Below are 14,411 nucleotides of genomic sequence, written 5' to 3' on the forward strand. Positions count from 1 at the left end.
TATAAGTCTTCTATCAGTCAATTGCAACTCTGTTCCTGCCTATCTGCAGGAATCCAAAAACTGATATGCATCGTCTGACACATCATAAGTACCAGGCATCAACTTCTTGAAATTGATTATCTGTTTGTAAGGTTCCCCTCTTGGTGCGGTGGACTGCTGCTGCTGTGGAGGGTGGACCATATACTATGCCATCATATCGATGGTTCTCTGCAAACCAGTTAGAATAGCTGCCATTGGATCCATGGGACCCTGTGCCATAAAAGACTGATCCTGAACTGGTGGCAGCTGCTCTTCTACTTGAGCAGCTCTAGGCCTCCTACCCGGCCTCCTCGGGACAGGCGCCTCATCCTGTGCCAACACCTTGTCAGGCACATCTAATTCTGGTGCAGTGGCAGCTCTCCTGCTTCTACGCATTTTTCTGAAATTCAGCAGCATTAGCCCACAAAATTCAAAATAGCATGTTACACAGCTCTATAGACTCATATTTATACATAATTATATGAAGCAGAAACTAGAAGCAAATATGACAATGCAAGACGAATGTGGACCCTATTTTCCGCATGTGACTCCTAATAGACTCTTCCCAACACTTTAGACAATTATTCCTTATGAATCTGGAGCCTAAGCTCTGATACCACATTTGTCACGACCCAACCTATGGGCCGGACCGGCACTAGGACTTGGGCCAACCTAAAGCCCCCGAGGCCTGTAGTAAGCCTAACTATTCCTTAACCCAACTCTAAGGCCCATTTGGGCCCAATTTCAAGAATTCAACCGGACAGAATCCGGCCATAAAGTGGACCTTTCAACAGGGAGTTTTTGACTCACCTGACCTGTAAACACAATATATACTCAATTGGGGAGCTCAGCTCACCCTCCACATACTGAATGTCATAAAAATAAATGGGAGCTCAGCTCCCTCATCCAGTCTATCAAACATGCATATAATAATACGTTTACAGGTCCAACATGATAATTATATTACAGACCCAAATCAAATAAATACTTCTAACACATGCGGAAATTCTAGGAGTTAATAAAATTACACAAATATTAATAAACAACCTGCGAAGGAGAAAAACAGGTTAACTACAACAAAATTCTCCTGTAGCCTGAAAAATAATGAACATGAGTGAGCATTTGACTCAAAGAGTAAAATATCAATTTTAACCATAATCTCTATAACTATCTAAAGCTAATGCACCCTGTAGAGTGAAATACAACATCAGTAATATTTTCACATCATAACAGCAAAAAGGTAATTTGAAGCACTCACACACCCAGTAATGTCAAATCATAAATATGTGGGAGCTGATCCCCTATACAGCTCTCTTAAATCCAACCTGTGCCAGCGAAGAACTCAAGCCGGACTTTCGCTTAGTAAACCAAATCGGGGTCCCAGCAAAGAACTCAAGCCGTGTCTACCCCGAATGACCGGGTCCCAGCGAAGATCTCAAGCCGTGTCTACCCGTCCGGTCCATAGCCAACACTATACCACACGCACGCCAACGCACGCACACTGCTCCAAATTACCACAATAACATCCATGGCACTTTAACAGTTGTGAATGCAACATAAAACGTGCCTAGAGTTTAACTACATAGATATTTACATATAGGTGATGCATGGGCATGCTTGAACATATAATAATATCGAAATTACAATTAAAATTAATATTTTACTCACAGACTTGACAGCAGTCACTGTGGTGGCTAGACGGAGGAAGAATACTATCTAGGCTCACCTAACAATTTTATTACAATTATTTAATACAATTGACTCAATACAAACCAAGAAAAGACCAAATACATCCTAAGTCGTGCCGAAAATCCGGCAGAGTCTCCCCTATACCTAGGACCTACCCAACTTGCAAAAGGGCTCAAAACACACTTCTATATTCACAAATCATACACTCACAACTCAATCATATCACACAGCCCCTCCTAGGCCCATCCAAACAGTCATCAATCACAATATGTATGTCACGACCCAACCTATGGGCCGGACCGGCACTAGGACCTGGGCCAGCCTAAAGCCCCCGAGGCCCGTAGTAAGCCTAACTGTTCATTAACCCAACTCTAAGGCCCATTTGGGCCCAATATCAAGAAAACAAACGGACAGAGTCCGGCCATAAAATGGACTTACCAACGGGGAGTTTTCGACTCACCCGACCTGTAAACACAATAAACAATCCATTGGGGAGCTCAGCTCACCCTCCACATAATCATCAACATAATAATAAATGGGAGCTCAGCTCCCTCATCCAATCCATCAACATGCATAGCATATTAAGTTTACAGGTCCCAAAATAATAATTTAGTTTACAGACCCAAATCAAATAACATTTCTAACACATGCGGAAATTCTAAGATTTAACAAGTTTATACAAACAGTAATAATTGACCTGCGAGGGAGAAAAGCAGGTTAACCAAAATAAAATCCTCCTCAGAGTTTGAAAAATATTGAACAGGAGTGAGCGTTCGACTCAGAGAGTAAAATATCAATTTTAACCATAATCTCTATAACTATCTAGAACTAATGCACCCTGTAGAGTGAAATGCAACATTAACAACATTTTCACATCATAACATCAAAAAGGTAATTTGGAGCACTCACACACCCTGTAGTATCAATCATAACATATGGGAGCTGATCCCCTATACAGCTCTCTTAAATCCAACTTCGTGCCACAATTACTCAAGCTCGGACTTCCACTTAATAACCAAATCGAGGGTCCCAGCGAATTACTCAAGCCGTGACTACCCCTCGAAGGAACGGGTCCCAGCGAATTACTCAAGCCGTGACTACCCCGTCCTATCCATAGTCCACACCATATCACACGCACGCCAACGCACGCACACTGCTCCAAATTACCACAACAACATTCATGGCACATCAACAGTTATGAATGCAACATAAATCGTGCCTAGAGTTTAACTACATAAATATATGCATATAAGTGATGCATGGGCATGCTGAACATATAATAATATCGAAATTACAATTAAAATTAATATTTTACTCACAAACTTGACGACAAATTATCGTGGCGGGCGGAGGAAGAAAGTCATGTCCATGCTCACCGACAATATTATTACAATCATATAATAAATCTGACTCAATACAAACAAAGAAAAGACCAATACGCCCTAAGTCGTAGAAAATCCGACAGAGTCTCGCCTATACCTAGGACCTTCCCAACCTGCAAAAGGGCTAAAAACGCACTTCTATGCTCACAATCCATACATCAACAGTTCAATCATATCACACAGCCCCTCCTGGGCCCATCAAATCAATCATCCATCACAATACGCAAAATTTCAATTTAGTCCTTATTATTGATCATTTTAGCAAATACAGACCAAACAATCTATAAAAATTATAAAACTGTGCCCCGCGGTCCTTAGCAATATTACTAAGCTATTGTAAAAAGAATCGTAATTTTCTAAGCTACCACGAATATTTTATGGATTTTTAATCCTATTTAAGCACTAGAAAATTACGTAAAAACTAGGTTCGGGTTTACCTTTGCCGATTCCGACTTCGGGACGCGCCGACGCCCGACAATGGGGCTAGCCAAAACCTCGGCCCAATTCGAGACTTTTCCAGAGTCTGGTCCGTTCTGGCCGAAATTCACGATCCGACAACCGCCGAATTTTCGCGAATTGAGGATACCTACACGAAGCCCAATAATAATATATAAAAATCGTGGGTGTTACATTCTTCCCCTTACGTAAAAATTCGCCTCGAATTTTACACAAGGCGTAATAAAGTATATGATTACACATTGAATGATAAGGGTACTTGCTACGCATGTCCCGCTTCGACTCCAGTGTGCACTCTTCCACGATCGGCTCTTCCACAAAACCTTAACCATAGGGATCTGCTTTGATCTTAGTGTCTCACTTGGTAGTCCACTATGGCTACTGAGTTGCTCCTCAAATGTCAAGTTCTCTTTTAGCTCTATTACATCCGGTTGTAGTACATGAGAAGGATCTGAATGTATTTCGAGCATGGAGATGTGAAACACGGATGAACGTGAGAAAGGTTGGGTGGTAGCTCCAACCGTAGGCAAATCGCTCCAACTCTATCTCAGAACCTCAAAAGGTCCAATATACCGAGGTGCCAACTTGCCCTTCTTTCCAAATCTCATGACTCCCTTCATTGGAGAAACCTTCAGAATACATAGTCGCCATCGCAAACTCCACATCCCTCCGTCTGGGTGCGTATAACTCTTCTCGCCATCGAAAGCCGCCTCGATCGTTCCCTGATTAAAGGAACTACCTCTGAAGTGTACTGCACTAGGTCTACATCATGCACTTTTGCTTCCCCCATTTTGATGCATGCATTTTATATCATCATTTAGGAGTAATTTTTGCACATAATTTACCCTTATTCATAGCTATTATTTTAGATATTAGTATATATTTAGTCAATTTTACAATTTTCACATTTCTTAGTTTAATTTTTGAAATTTATTTGTTTTGTAGGTTAAATCTGGAGAAATTTGATGTATTTTGATCAGAGTAGCCATTTGGAGGAGATTAAAATCGAATTGCAAAAAAAAAAAAAAAAAAAAAAAAAAAAAATTTGAAGTTGAGAAAAAAAAATGGCCGAGAGCGACACAACTGACTCGGCTTATGTCGTTTTTACTGGAAAATTTTTTGACGTGGCATTTCCGTTACTCCAGCCTTTTTACCTCACTTTTTCTAGATCCTTCCCCCTTTTACCCATTCTAGAACAATCCCTTAGCCTATATAAAGACCCATTTTATCACTTTCTTGGGATATAGAGAGCATAGAGAGCAAGGGAGGCATTTTAGAAAGATAGAAAGAGAGCAAGGGAGGCATTTTTAGAAAGATAGAAAGAGGGAAAGGGAGGAGCATCTTTCAGATCTTCTTCAAAGAAGAAGGATCAAGTTTCGCACTTTTCTCAGAGATCCACTGCAAATTTGCTGGGTTTTTCTACCCCTTTTAGCTTACATTTCCATTATTTCTTCATTTCTTCATTTGGGTTTGTCTTTAAACAATGATTTGTGAGTAGTTGATTGAGATTCTAGAGATGGGTTTGTAAATATTGATTTGTTTTGTGGTTTTGAACTGATTTAGCCATTTAAATGAAGATTGTTATATTTTGATTTATTGCTTGTGTGCTTATTTCCTTGCTTGATGAATGGGCCCTCATTAAGTTAAGTTTTAATCCTTAATAGATGGACTGAAAAGTGAATATTGGGGATGGATAATCTTGCAATAAACTTTATTTTCTTGGTGTTAGAAATAAGCTAAGAAGATTAAGGGGAACTTTCCAAAAATCAATTAGAGCATTAATTGTGTTTTGTTAGATTTGAAATACCGTGAAAACAGTGGTTTGATTTAATGAAAACCAATTTTGAGATGCTTGAAAAGGTTTCAAAATTTAAGAATTGATTTCCTCAAAATTGCAATTCTCATGTGTTTGGCTAAATTAGGAAAAACCACATGCAAACAATATTGAAAATCCAATCTCTAGAATCAATTTATTTTTCATTGAAATTAGATATAAATCCTCCAAACCTCATAAATAGCAATTTAAATTTAAATCCAATTTAAATCCAATTTCTATAATCACTTTATTTTTATTTTTATTGAATTTAGATTTAATTTCTCTCAATTTCATAAATAGATATTTCAAATTAATTTTTTGGGTAATCTAGTTTAATTAATTTTAGTTAATTGATTGATCTAGTTTTAATTCCTCAAATACCAATTTTAATTCCAAATTTCATTTTACATCTTTAATTTTTGTCTTAATTTTAATTTTTAGATTTTATTTTTAATATCTTTTAATTTTTGTCATTCTAATTTGCTTATACTTTTATTTCCAATTTAAGCACAATTCCCTGTGGGATCGATATCAATTTTTAAAAACTATACTACTGTGACCCGTGCACTTGCGGACACCGTATCAAGTTTTTGGCGCCGTTGCCGGGGAATTGTTTGTTTTTAAGTTGGATTTTAATTGTTTTAAGCTAATTAGAATTTTTATTTTCTTTTATTTTCACTATTGTTCCTTGTGTTTTTCAGGTACTTTTCTTGTTTATGAGACGATCGAAAAGCACAAGTGATACTGAATTGTTGTTCAACCCAGAAATTGAAAAATTCTGTCGAGCCAACAAAAAGGAGTACAAGAGAAGAAAAGAAGCAGAAAAAGAAGAACAACAAATATTTGAGCAAGAGGAGACAATAGAAAATATGGAGAATCAAAATAGAGCTATTGGTGGAAACAATGGAGCAAATGAGCAAAACGGGCAAAATGCTGTGGTTAATCAAAATGATCCTCAAAGAAGATCCATGTTAGACTATGCTTTTCCTAGATGTGCAGATGTGAGAGATAATGCACCTATTATTGGAGCTAATCAATTTGAATTAAAAACTGGTCTTATTCAAATGGTTCAGAATTCACAATTTGGAGGTAGCCCACTTGAAAATCCTCATTCTCATTTGAAGAAATTTTTGATGATATGTGGTACACAAAGACAACCTGGAGTTTCTGATGAAGTTATTCGGCTCACATTATTTCCATTTTCTCTTCGGGATTCAAAGATTGGAGTGGTATGACTCACTCCCACAAGCTATTATAGCTACTTGGGAGCAGTTATATCTCAAGCTTTTCTATCTCAATTTTTCCCACCTGGGAAAACTACTCATTTGAGGAATTTGATGGTAGCTTTTAAACCAAGAGATGATGAAACTTTGTATGAATCTTGGATGAGATTTAAGGAGCTTGAAAGGCAATGTCCTCATCATGAAATACCCAAATGGATGATTGTTCAGAATTTCTACACCAGAGTTACTCCAGCCATAAGAAACACAATTGATTCACAAGCAGGAGGAGATTTCATGAGAATGACAAGTGAAGAATGCTATGATCTATTAGAGAAGATTGCTCATAATACCCATTTATGGGGAAATCCTAGAGCACTTGAGCCAAAGAAAGCTGGGATCTATGAACTTGACTCAGTTAACTACATGAATGCAAAATTTGATCAGTTGACTCAGCTTCTTAGTGATTTTTGCACAAAGGCAACAACCTCAACTCCTACAACTATGCAACAAGTTGCCTTCACAAATGGAACTCAAAGTTGTGGAGTTAATTATTCTTCTTATGGTGATGATTATTTGCAAGAGCAAGCTTATGCAGGAGGTTATCAACAAAACCTATGGGAAATTCTTATTCTAATATGAACAACTCAACATGGAGACCACAAGCAACTTTTGCTCAACAAGGCCAAAGCTCAAATTATGCTCATAACCAGCAGTTTATGCAGCAGAACAAGCCTCAATTTCAGCCTCAATTTCAGCCCACAAGGCAGCCACCACCTGGATATCAAGCAAGAGCACAACAATCCCTTCCATCCCATGAACCGAAGCCATCCTTGGAGAACATGATGGAGAAATTTTTGCTGAACAAAGCAAGATGAATAGCAAATTGGAGGAAGAAATGCAACACATGAGACAAACCATGGATCAATTACAAGTCCACAACCGCATGTTGAGACTCAATTGGCGCAACAAGCAAGCTCATCAGGAAGCAATTCCTATGGGAAACTACCTAGCCAACCACAAAACCCTCATGAACAATGTAAGTTGGTGACCTTGAGAAGTGGTAAGAAAGTAGGTCAAGAGAGTGAAAACAAGAGAGAAGAAAAAGAAAGCACAAAAGAAGAAAATTCAGTTGAGAGCAAGAAAAATGAAAAAGAAGAAGAAAGCAAAAGTGAGCAAGATGAGGGAGAGAAACCATACATCCCACCTGAACCTTACAAACCCACCCTTCCCTACCCTCAAAGATTCATCAAGCACAAACTAGACAAGCAATTTGGCAAGTTCCTTGAAGTGCTAAAAAAATTGTATATCAATGTGCCATTCACTGAGGCACTATCCCAAATGCCGAAGTTATGCCAAGTTTTTGAAGGAGATTCTTTCCAACAAGAGAAGGCTAGAAGATTATGACACCATCAATTTGGGAGAGCAATGCAGTGCTATAATCCGTATAGTTACCTCCCAAACTCAAAGATCCGGTGTGTTTTCCATTCCTTGTCATATTGGTGATAATCAGGTGGCAAATGCCTTATGTGACCTTGGAGCTAGTGTCACCTAATGCCTCTTTCAATATATGAAAATTGAATATGGGAGAGTTGAAGCCCACAAACATGTATCTCTCATTGGTGACTGCTCAATTAAGTATCCTAAGGCATTCTTGAAAATGTGCCTATCAAGGTTGGAAAATTTTACATTCCGTGGACTTTGTCATTTTGGATATGGAAGAAGACACAAAAGTTCCTATCTTATTGGGAAGACCCTTTTTGGCAAATACTGGTGCATTAATTGATGTAAAGGGTGAGCAATTGACACTTAGAGTGGGAGATGATCAAATGATATTCAACATCAATCCACCATGAAAAGAAAACATGAAGAAGTTGAGTCTTGTTTATGGGTAGACATTATTGATGAGATTGTTCAAGAGCATTTCGAAAAAGCTATCCACAAGACCCACTTGAAAATTGCTTAGTCCATGGTGGGAGCATTGATGATGATAACATGGCTATTTTTGCAATACTTGGAAAGCTCTCCACCACATCCTCAAGCCACAATTTTTCAACTTGAAGGAGTGCAAAATTTGGAGATCAAACCACCATCATTAAAGGTAGAGGATGCCCCAAAGGTAGATCTTAAACCTCTTCCTTCCAACCTCGTATGCTTTTCTTGGACCCAATGAAACATATCCTCGTTATAATTAATGCATGTTTGACTAATATTGAGAATGACAAATTGTTGAGAGTATTGAGAGAATATAGAAGAGTTTTGGGTTATGCAATTGATGATATAAAAGGAATTAGTCCAACAGTTTGTATGCATAGGATTTTCCTTGAGCCAAATAGTAAACCTTCCATTGAACATCAAAGAAGATTGAATCCTACAATGAAGGATGTTGTGAAAAAGGAAATCCTAAAATTACTAGTCTGGAATTATTTACCCTATTTCCGATAAAGGAGTGGGTTAGTCCTGTGCATGTTGTACCAAAGAAAGGTGGGGTGACAGTTGTTAAAAATGAAAATAATGAATTGATACCCACTAGAATCAAGTAAAGTTGGAGAATGTGCATAGACTATAGGAAGTTGAACAATGCCACAAGAAAAGACCATTTTCCTCTTCCTTTTATGGATCAAATGTTAGAGAGATTAGCCAAGCATTCATTCTTTTGTTACTTAGATGGATATTCTGGTTTCTTTCAAATTCCAATACATCCTGATGACCAAGAAAAAACTACCTTTACATGTCCCTATGGCACCTTTGCATATCGAAGGATGCCATTCGATTGTGTAATGCGCCTGGCACATTTCAAAGGTGCATGATGGCTATTTTTTCTGATTTTATTGAAGAAATTATGGAGGTCTTCATGGATGACTTTTCAGTATATGGAACTAATTTTGATTCATGCTTGACTAATTTGTCTAAAATCTTGCAGAGAGATGTGCCGATAATGATTTGGTGTTGAATTGGGAGAAATGCCACTTTATGGTCCAAGAGGGAATCGCTTTAGGCATTTAATCTCAAAAAGGGGAATTGAAGTGGATAGAGCCAAAATAGAAATTATTGAAAAAATGCCCCCTCCAACCACTGTCAAAGGAGTGCGGAGTTTCCTTGGACATGCTGGGTTTTACCGGCGATTTATTCAGGATTTTTCTAAACTTGCTAAACCCTTAACAAATCTTTTGAATCATGATGTTAAATTTGATTTTAATCAAGATTGTATGGTTGCTTTTGCAGGTTAAAGACGGCATTAACAATACTCCTATCATGCAACCCCGCATTGGACTTTGCCATTCAAATTATGTGTGATGCAAGTGAGTTTGTCGTTGAGCCGCCTGGCCAAATAAAAGATAGAAAACCTTATGCCATTTACTATGCAAGCCGAACCCTTGATGAAGCTCAAGTCAATTACGCCACAATCGAAAAGGAGTTCCTTATGTAGTATTTGCACTCAATAAATTTCGCTCTTATTTGGTCAACTCAAAGGTAATTGTTTTCACCGATCATGCAAAGAATAAAGTACTTAATGAGCAAGAAAGAAGCTAAATCTAGTTTGATTTGATGGTTTTTATTACTTATAGAATTTGATTTTTAAATAAGAGATATAAAGGGTGTTGAGAATGTGGTGGCCGATCACCTTTCTAGGATAAAAACAAAATAAAGATGATGAAATTGTGCCAATTGATGAATTTTTCATGAATGAGCAGCTTGTATGTGTTGAATTCTGCACTTCCATGGTTTGGTCGATATTGTGAATTTCTTGTCTTGTGGTGTCTTGCCACTGATTTATCTTGGCAGCAAAAGAAAAGATTATTGCATGATGTTAAAATTTATTCTTGGGAAGAACCGCTTTTGTTTAGGAGATGCAATGATGGAATAATAAGAAGATCTATACCAGAGGAAGAAATGCATGATGTTATTTACCATTGTCATTCCTCCGAATATGGTGGTCATTTTAGTGTCTCAAAACTGTTGAAAAGTCTTGACATCAGGTTTCTATTGGCCTAAAATGTTTAAACATGTGAGAGACTTTGTAAGCAAGTGTGATAGGTGCCAAAGGGTAGGCAACATTTCCAAGAGAGATGAGATGCCCCAACACCATATTAGAAGTTGAATTTTTTGATGTGTTGGGAATTGATTTCATGGGGCCAGTTCCATCTTCATATGGGAATAAAAATATCTTGGGAGGGGTGGACTATGTATCTAAATGGGTAGAAGCTAGATCTACACCTACCAATGATGCAAAAGTTGCGGTAAAATTTCAAAAATTTGTTTTGACTGTGTTTGGTGCCCCACGTACATAATCAGTGATGGTGGTAGCCATTTTTGCAACCACCAATTTGAAAAGTTGATGAGAAAATATGGGGTAAAGCATAGGATTGCCACACCATATCACCTCAAACAAATGGCCAAGTAGAAATCACAAATAGAGAAATCAAGCAAATCTTGGAGAAAATCACAATAAGTCCGTAAAAGATTGGTCCCTTAAATTAGATGACACTCTTTGGGCATATAGAACAGATTTAAAACCCCATAGGAACTACACCTTATAGGTTAGTTTTTGGGAAATCATGCCATTTGCCCGTAGAATTAGAACACAAAGCTTATTGGGCCATTAGAGCAATCAATTTTGATTTGCAAGTCATGGACATAAAAGACTTTTGCAACTTGATGAATTAGAAGAATTGAGACTTGATGCTTATGAAAATGCTAGGATCTATAAAGAAAGAACTAAAAAATGGCATGATAAGCATATCAAGAAAAAGGACTTAAAAGAAGGAGATTTGGTTCTCTTATTCAATTCAAGGTTAAAATTTTTTCCAGGAAAATTAAAATCAAGGTGGTCAGGTCCATTCAAAATTGTGAAAGTTTTACCTCATGGTGCTGTGGAAATTTTTGGTGAAAAATCTGGTAATTTCAAGGTAAATGGACAAAGGTTGAGGCATTATTTAGCCGGTGAGCCAATTGAGAAAATAGCAACTTGCTATCTTTCTCATTCTCCATGAAATTTTGAGTAAGTATGGTCAAGCTAAAGACCTAAACTTAGCATTTTTGTGCATAACTCCCAATTTTTCTTTCATTTGTTTTAAGTTTTTTTTTATATACTCCTTATTCAGAGTTTAACATTGTTCTAATTTCCTTGTGCAGATGGGATACAATGCATTGCAAGCAAATGAGCATATAAAAAAAAAAAAAAAAAAAAAAAAAAAAAAAAATTTCTTTGATTTAATTTCATTGCTTAATTACTTCATATTTTGAACTTATTTTGCTTGTGTTGTTTTTATTTTACTTGAACCATTTACTTATTCAGTTTTTTTTAGTTCCTCATAAAATACATTTTTCTTTTATATTTTTAGTACATTGCTCACTTGCTTTTATGTGCTACTTCGGATTTACACTTGATGGCTATATTTTTGAGCTTAACTTCCCTATTCCAAATTTTTGAGATTAATCGATTTAATTAATGGATTCCATTGCACTGTTCTTTTGCAATGAGTGCAAGAATTGTCCAAATTTTATCTAATTAAATTGGTCGCACTTCAATGAGGTAACAATTCTCATCTCAACTTGTGTCATCACAACACAAGTTGTGCTATCGCTTATGCAACAGGGTAATAATTCTTTATGCACATATGATCTACCCATTTTCTGCACATTATCCCATTCCATGCACTCTTCTAACATTGAGGACAATGTTCATTCTGAGTATGGGGGAGAGGGTAAATTTTTTGCAAAAATTATTTTTCCTTTTTCATTTGCATATAGTGACACATTCATTACTACGTATATACACTTGCATATAGCCTCATATACTTAGTTACGCATACTTAGTTGCAATTAGGTTGACTATACATTTACACTCATGCATATCATTCACTCATTTAAAATTTTTGAATTTTTAAACCAGTCTTTGAATTCCATAAGCCACTTATTCAAGCAATCCAGCTTGCCTTTAGATGGTTAGTGGAATGAAAGTTCCAGCTGGGTACAAAGTCTTAAGCATTATTCTTTCTCTTACTTAATAGCTGAAAATTAATATATCAATTTAGGTATGCAAAGCTAGTTAGTTATTTTGAGTTTTGAGTGTCTTGATAAGCCTTTAAGGAAGAAAATGGTCATTGTCGTCTCACCATTCCTAGAACAAGCATCTTAGATCTTTCAAAGCGAAATTTTTAACTTGCATTTGATAAGAATATGATTTAGGCATTCCTTCATATTTTAAACCTCACATTTAGCCTTAACCTACCTCAATTTCATTTTAACCCTTGCAAACCCTTTAACCTTAATCTACTTATTTCTTTGGAACCCAAATCATTTACCTAGCCATTAAACCTAAACACTACCACCTATCTATGTGAATAGTATTTTAGCAATTAAGTGCATAAAAAAATGATAATGATATAAAAAAAAATTAATAATAATAAAATAATAATAATAAAAAAAAAAAAAACTCTGAGGATTGAAACATCTTGAAAAATGCTATAGTAATTGTAAAAAGTTGAAAAGTTCACCAAAATAACACAAAGTTAATTTTGGGTGTGACATGAAATAGGGACACATACAAAATCAAAATAAAATAAAATAAAATAAGCATAAAAATAGTCCCTTTGTATAATCATTGTGATAGCACTTGAGATTCATTGTGAATTTCTTTCCTCTTGATATAAAAAAAAAAAAAAATATTGGATGCACTTTGAGTTTCATGATTAATATTATTCTCATATTTTGTTTACCTTATTCCCTTTCTTTGTTAACCACAATTTTACCCTATTAGACCCCATTACAACCCTTAAAAAGACCTAATGATTCTTTGAAAAATGCTTGTTACATTAGTAGAGTTAGATCTTTTATGCTTGCATATGGGTTTGGCAATATAATCTTCCATACATTACTCACCATCTATTTGAGACACATTGGCTATCTATTTCATTTAGGTTTGTTTTGGCACAATTGACTCTTGTAGTTGGTTGGTATTTGTTGCTTGGGTTGATTGGTTAATTCTTAGCTATTCTGTAATAGTTGAGAGTGCTTGCTTCATTCTTTGTGCTTTTGCTGGTGGGAATTTGGAATGTTGGTGGCTAGAGGTAAGTTGGTGGTTTGGATTAGTGAATTTTGTGTTTTCAAAGACTGATTCTATTCCCTTCCAAATGAGTTTTAATGAAATTTTGCTTGAGGACAAGCAAGAGTTTGAGTATGGGGGAATTTGATGCATGCATTTTATATCATCATTTAGGAGTAATTTTTGCACATAATTTACCCTTATTCATAGCTATTATTTTAGATATTAGTATATATTTAGTCAATTTTACAATTTTCACATTTCTTAGTTTAATTTTTGAAATTTATTTGTTTTGTAGGTTAAATCTGGAGAAATTTGATGTATTTTGATCAGAGTAGCCATTTGGAGGAGATTAAAATCGAATTGCAAAAAAAAAAAAAAAAATTTTGAAGTTGAGAAAAAAAAATGGCCGAGAGCGACACAACTGACTCGGCTTATGTCGTTTTTACTGGAAAATTTTTTGACGTGGCATTTCCGTTACTCCAGCCTTTTTACCTCACTTTTTCTAGATCCTTCCCCCTTTTACCCATTCTAGAACAATCCCTTAGCCTATATAAAGACCCATTTTATCACTTTCTTGGGATATAGAGAGCATAGAGAGCAAGGGAGGCATTTTTAGAAAGATAGAAAGAGAGCAAGGGAGGCATTTTTAGAAAGATAGAAAGAGGGAAGGGGAGGAGCATCTTCTCAGATCTTCAAAGAAGAAAGAAGGATCAAGTTTCTCAGACTTTTCTGCAGAGATCCTGCTGCAAATTTGCTGGGTTTTTCTACCCCTTTTAGCT

At 36.3% G+C, this 14,411-nt stretch overlaps 1 long non-coding RNA gene and 1 other non-coding gene across 2 annotated transcripts; one reads left to right on the forward strand and one right to left on the reverse strand.

Moving 5' to 3' along the window:
* Positions 1-6,683: 6,683 nt before the first annotated feature.
* LOC131182651 (small nucleolar RNA R71) lies at positions 6,684-6,790 on the reverse strand. Its single transcript, XR_009150913.1, has one exon. It is a non-coding gene; the product is annotated as a small nucleolar RNA R71 (small nucleolar RNA).
* A 6,381-nt stretch (positions 6,791-13,171) lies between these two features.
* LOC131182554 (uncharacterized) lies at positions 13,172-14,169 on the forward strand. The gene is made up of 2 exons (XR_009150822.1): positions 13,172-13,805; positions 13,928-14,169. It is a non-coding gene; the product is annotated as an uncharacterized LOC131182554 (long non-coding RNA).
* The last annotated feature ends 242 nt before the right edge of the window (positions 14,170-14,411 follow it).

This window comes from Hevea brasiliensis, chromosome 8 (genome assembly GCF_030052815.1).
Source record: "Hevea brasiliensis isolate MT/VB/25A 57/8 chromosome 8, ASM3005281v1, whole genome shotgun sequence".
Taxonomy (NCBI): Eukaryota; Viridiplantae; Streptophyta; class Magnoliopsida; order Malpighiales; family Euphorbiaceae; genus Hevea; species Hevea brasiliensis.